Source organism: Lissotriton helveticus, chromosome 7 (assembly GCF_964261635.1).
Source record: "Lissotriton helveticus chromosome 7, aLisHel1.1, whole genome shotgun sequence".
Lineage (NCBI taxonomy): Eukaryota > Metazoa > Chordata > Amphibia > Caudata > Salamandridae > Lissotriton > Lissotriton helveticus.
Window position 1 is genome coordinate 408,041,321 of NC_136068.1, and position 6,958 is coordinate 408,048,278.

Here is a 6,958-nt window from a genome sequence, read left to right on the forward strand (position 1 = left end):
ACTATTTTCAGTATTTTTCATGGGAACCATATAAAGTGGCGGACACTCAGTTAACAATTCATCCATTATTTCGTCCCCATAATCATTATTAATTTGAAGCTTTTTATCATCATTAATTTCCTTCTCCTGCATCTGGTGCTTTACCTTTTTATCCTCACATGCTTTGTCTCTTGCTGTTTTTTCCCTCATGCTTAAAGCCTCAAAGTGTGTAGCTTTAGATGGTGTCTTTATTTCACATAACACTTCCCTTAATTTGTCAATAATTTGCAATTCAAAAGTGCCATCTTTTGGAGACTTCAAAGGACCCTCCTTTTCAGTAATTTTGCACCATTGATGAACCCACATACATAAATGTTGTCCCAAATTGGTAGACATAAAATGCACAGGTATTCCTTCAGGAGCATCACCAATAAAAAACACATTTTTCATTTTACCTTCCAACAGTTTCTTTAAACCTTCAAACAATTTCATTTCTGCAATAGTTCAATGAAATTCTTTTCTCCAATGCTGTCAGTCTCACAAAATCTCACTGCAATATTTTCTAAGTTTTCTTAATCAAAATTCTGTTAGCAGTAACATAATAACATTCACCACTCTGTTTGTTCCACTAATTAAAGGATAGATGTATTTTCACTGCGAGTAACACATTCCGTTTACTCTTCACAAAGTAAGAACTTCTGTTTACTCTTCAAACACTGCAGGTTAATTCCTTCCGCTTACCCTTCACTCAAGCTCAGAAGCACCTGCTACTCCTTCAGTGTTACCCTTTCTAGGTGATATAACACCAAAGTTTCACCAGCTAACTATTTTGTTATCAATCACTCTCACTTTTACACAGAAAATAGTCCATAATTTAACACTGCCAGCCCTACCTAGCTACTCAGTGCTATTCCAACAGACAAGTAAACTCAGAGCAGTGTGGCTTCCCTTTACCAACCGCTATTCCTTCCCGGGATTTCCAGGTATCACTGTACCTGTATTTCCAGACAATATAAAACAAGACACTAACTTTTCATGTTAAGAACATATAATTATTAATCACAAATTCTGACCTATGAAATTACCAATATAATCAATAACACCATCAATTCAAAATGAGCACAATTTCACCAACAGTCAAAACCCTTACTGTTTTCAACACTTCACAAAAAACATCCTAACACATTAACAACATTTCACAACCCTATTGATACTCACACCACTCCAACAATCACCTTCTTGCATCACCTTCCAGTACTGCTTTGCCAGTCTTCAGGTTCTGAGCATTGGAATCAGGAATGAGGACTTGGACATATATCTAACTTGGGCAATTATTGTACTTCCCTCCTAAGGTCAATGATCCATTGGTTGAATAGTTTATGGTAAAATCAATATTCATTAATCACCAAACTAATCAATAATAACCATCCTCTGCTACCAGAAACTGATGCTGCGGTAATTTCTCAGTAATTTCTCAATGCAAAACCCTCATCTACCTCTATTTACAGCTGTAAAGGTGTTGGGCCCTTGACACTATGTATTACCTTCAGGAGACTTTACATACACATGCCCAGTCAAAATTGCATTTATTATTTAAGCAAATGAAGAGAGTTGTTGAGTATTTTAAAGAGTTTTATTTTCTAGTCAAAAGTTAATTTTTCTCTGACCCTTTATTCATTAGTAAAATATCAATCAGGTTACAGAATTTGAAAAACAGGGAAAATAGCATTAATACAGAACATTTTACAGTCTGCATATAAGCATCACATGTAGAAAAGAAAATGTGGCGCAAAATGTCAGTCAAAACTCATAAAGAGTTTCTAAGAAAAATAAGTCTTGCAAGGCTAATCAATAATTAAATAATTTGCACAAATCTCTCATTAAGAGAAATAAATGCATAAGACAAATCTCTCCAAATGATTCATTTAGTCAAAGCATTAACTTAGAATTTTAGCATCTAAATCTAAAAAAGCGTTTCTATCTGTTGCTGCTCTCTACATCTCTACCACTCTGAGCTACACAAAGATTGAGAAAGCCCGCCCTTCACAGACCACAAAGGAATGTGATCTGCCTTGCCAAAAATATGATGTGCAAGTACTTCCCTAAAAAATATGAGCAAAGGAACCCCCCTCCAGACTCTCCTCAGACGCAATCTCACCCAGGCTGCACCCGTGATGATCTAATCTGCTGCCTTTCCTCTCTCCTCCCTCTCTGACAGAGGCCCCCTGACTTAAAGAGAAAAGCCTAATCTGCCTAAAAGCCAACCACGCCTCCAAAGAGGTCATTATGTATACTCTAGTTCTTGGCAGACTACAAAAAAGACTTTCAAAAATGTTTCATATTCAGTAAAGCTTGTACCTGATTGGTTAGCCACAATGGCAAGGAGTCACCCCATCCTGACTCATTGCAAATTCTAAACGATACCGGTTTTAACAAAAGAAGCATAAATGATTACATACATTTTATGTTTTTGCAACATTTACCAGGAAAAAATGTTTCAGTCTGATTTTCCTTCCTGTCATATCCTAGGCAGGAAGGATACTTTAACTAACACTGGTACATTGGCACAATCACAAGAATGTACAGTTCACAGTGGCCTTGACTCCTTTGTGTCTTGAGGCAAGATGGTACAATCTGCGCATGCTCTCTTCTTTTAATGAAAGTCACAGCCTTGCTGGATTTACAGGCGGACATGTTTTCTAAGTCACCAAAACAAAACAAACACAAAAAAGTATTAACTTTATGTAAATCAGCTCATTATGTTTTCCCAACCCCATACTAATATCCTTTATAAAAGATTTTCTAGCAAAGCTATTATTTAAAGCAGCTTTTCTTATCATTTGTGCTCAAGATGCAAAAATAAAAATGTGCAACATAGCATTATTATGGATTAGTGTACATTTTAAACGGCACACAGTTAATGTTTTAGCTAGCTTTTCATGCAAAAAAGCGTTTAGCTCAATGTGCAGTGTTTGGTGCATTATTAATTAACACACATTATAAAAAAGGTGTTATAAACTGAAATATTTTTTTTTCTAAATATGCAGCAAGCCAAAGTCTCTTAAGACAGGGACAGGGGTGTACATTACAAGGAAAAGAGATGGGAAGAGAGAACACATTCTATGGTTATTCCTGAAAACTAAAAAGGTCACTTAAATCACAAGTTTTCTCTACACTGCAAAAACACATGTTAATTCAGCAAAAGCATTTCAGACTGACTAGGCCTCATTTCATGTATCATGTGTGTGTCAATTTAAATGCAGTCTGTCTGAAGTACAGAAAATAAAGCAATGCCTGACTGCAGATGAAATCTGCTCCATCAACCCACCCTTCTGATGATTCAAATCATAATACTTCAAATTATTATTAAATCATCACTCTTATTTAATTTTACAGGTGACATTGTAGTATGTTTATCTAGGGACCTGTATCGATACTCCTATTTCTGACCCTTGTCCGGTTAATAAATCACTAATAGCCATACAACGGCACAGAAACCCGTTTTCAGATTAAGTTATAGCGCATGCTATCACATTAGGCAAGCACTATTCCTCCAGCCCCCCTAGAAAGCACACCGAGTTCTCAAAACAAACCAAACCTCCAGCAGACCTGGGAAATCCCCCGCAGCTATTGTTTTGATTTAGTTCGAGAACTCCTGTAAAGAATGTAAGAAGGACCAGTTCTTATGACATCCTTAATGACGTCTTATGTCCATCCTTACGTCAAACTCGGCACCTTTCAGGTATAAATATACCGACGCTGCCCTAAGCAAAGACACGGTGGTGATGAGCTTGGAGCAGCGCTACTTGCCGGAGAGCCCAGCTGATGCAGGAAGCCCACGGACGCTGCCCCTCCCTTTTGACGCGCTGAGAGAGATGCTGCCTTTTCTCCTGCCGAGAAATCCAGCCTCCGGCGTTTCCAGCCGCCCTCGCGGGTAACTGGGATACCGAGTCCTGAGACAGAGATACCAGCCCTCCAGCCTTCTAAATCCCAGGTACTGAACTGACTAACCCCTTACAGAGAATTCTTGAGTCAGATTCTTGGCAAAGCAAACTTAACTTAAACTGCTACTTATTTACTCCCGCCCACGTATTAGGCTTAGGTCAGGTACACCAGGGTAGGCGTAATTAGAAGCACCAGTTGAGTACGATTAGTCAATGTATATATGTATGTATATCTTTTATCCATTTTAAGTATCATATGGCTAAGAAACCATATCAATGCTTTTACAGTATTATTTTATAATCCCGCTTTTACTGTATGCACTTTACTTAACCTTAAGTATTGCAATTGTAGCGATTCATTTCTCTTGTATGAGAAAAGAGACTGATCAATAAATAACACCTTTTTATTGAACACGCCCGTCTCTTCCTTTTCTCTACAATCTGGTGGAACTAAGTATGCACGTACTGACTGAGTAAAATAGTTGTCTTTTGTTTTCACACGACTCTAGAGATATACTCTTGATCAGGGAGAGCAAAGTTGTCATGTTCTATGGTTGTCAGAAACTAAATCCCTTCTTGTCTATCCAGGGAGGTTAAACTCCTCCTCGCTTATTCGAGAAAGTTTCTAGTGAACTCTGAGCTAGCTGGCACTCAAAACTTTAAGTCTAATATTGTCAGTAGATGACCTAGTTAACCTCTGCCCTAGGTCTATACTATTGAAGATATTATTCCAATGCGCAGAGCCTATTGGGAAAATAGGAACTACACTACATGGCGCCCAACGGTTTGGATAGGCGATAAATCTAACGCAAGGCATTGGAGTAACTCAGTTGTGCTTTTTCACACAGACCCTTTTCTCCCGTAATACTCCAAAGACGTCTGGAGTGGGTCAAAGGTTAAATCCGCCAAACTTAGTAGGAGGAGACTCCTATGTATAGTTTTTAGCTTATTCAACGTTGAAGGATACACTGTTCCAAAATATTGTGCATCTAATCTTTGTTTCCGTAGAAACCTGATCTGCAAACAAACAAAAAAACCTTGCTGTCAGTAAAATGTCAGACAGTGAAGTAGAAAGGGAGACAGCTAGAATAGCAGCTCGTCTCATAGAGGATGACAATAGTCTCCTGCAAACTGACCCGGACGCAATACTCATCCCGGTCACCATAAGAAAAACTATAACTTTAAAACTAATAGAAAATGGACTGACATCGAGAGGTGGTACAGTCATATTCGTAATTGAGGCACATGAATATCGGCAGACAGAGGTATTCTATTCATGGATAAACTTTCCAGCAGCAAACGCTGTAACAAAGGAATTTCACTATTACAAAATAGAGGAACCTCCAAATGAGTATACTCCTTTCGAGGAGGTGGAAATACCACTAAAATACCAAGAGCACCTGCTCTGGTTTAAAGGCGCCCTAAAACATAATGATCACATCACCAAGCTCGGTCCACTAGGTAGACCAGGAGCAACGTGGCCGGTTCTAGCCGGATACACACCACATCCAGACATCGAAAAAATGTTGATACCAGAACTTTTAGCACAGCTAAAACAACTGATTAAAATACATAGACAACTAGTCCAATATGTAATGCGGACTTCAACAGTCCAACCAGCTATTAACATTCCACAGCTGACCCCTCATCAGGGGAACACAAATAAAATCACACCACAGAACATACAGTCCTGTCTAGGTAAAGTACCCATTAAACGGGAACAAATTCCATTCTGGTTAGCACAAAAAATCACTCAAATAGAGGCGGTATTTCCGGATACCACCCCTATTGAGAAACACAGAATTCTGACTATCTGTCTTCCAATGGGGATTGCACCACATGCGGAAGACTGTGACACTTGGGGCACAGTGTTTGCTTCCATTTACACAAAAACACATGGTGTTCCATCCATGTCGGTAATACCAGAAGTACTAAAACAGATTCAAAATGAATACGGTCCAGAACCTGCTTTAACTCTGGGTATGAAATTACTGAAAGACTTCAAGCAGGTCTCGGCAATATTACTAGCCAACATAAAGGGGGAAGCAGCAAATGTGGTAATCCGCCAGAGGTTGAAAGAGACAGATATAGCAGAACAACCATTTGAACTTGCCAGAATCATAGAAAAATCCTATGAAGAACTAGGAAGAGATAGTTTGGGTGGGAAACCAGTGAAACCCCAACTAATTGAAAATCCTGAAAAGGTATTTATTAAAAATAATCTAAACACTCCAAAAAAGAGCTGGGATGGAAATAAACAATCCTCTCCCAAAGAAAAAAGATTCCAGTCCAGAGGAAGGTCTCCTCGGCGAAGAGAAAGATCTCCAGACCAAGGACACAAGTCTCCCCAAAGGGAGCCCTCTGAGAAAAGATACAACCTTAGAAATAGGGATAATTTGAAGAAACCTGATAGATATCAAGATATTGATACACGTCCCTCTCGATCTTTTCAGACTTCCTCGCAGAAATCGGAAAGAAGAGGACGGTCAGAACACAGGGAAGAGCACGTCAAGTCCAAAGACAAAGAACTTGCTCATCAAAGTAAAAAGTTACAATTTCCAAAGAAGAAGGTAGCCAGTATTAAAGTAATCAAACATGCTGAGGATACTGAGGACACAGCTGAAAAACGGAGAGTGGGCTCAGACAATGCTAGACAGCGCAGCAGAAGTGACAATAGCTCGCAAGATCCTGATGAATCATCTGGAGACAGTGGACACGAATGAATACATTCAGGTGGAAACTGCAGATACCAGAGTTTGCAAACCTCATAAAATATATGAAATAACATTGCGTATAGAGGGAGATAAGACTAGGAAAATAAGGGGTCTATTTTGGGATAATCTCTCCAAAGGCTATGACATCCTTCTAGCTGAAAAAGACTGGCCACCAGAGTTTGTCAGGGAGTGCCCTCATGGCGAAGAAATAATTATGCCTGCCTTCTCAAATCATATTCCAATTCATAAAAAATATACACTTGCAAGAAAGTGGGCAGTAGCCCAGGCTCCTGCATTATATAAAAATCATGTGGGATGGGA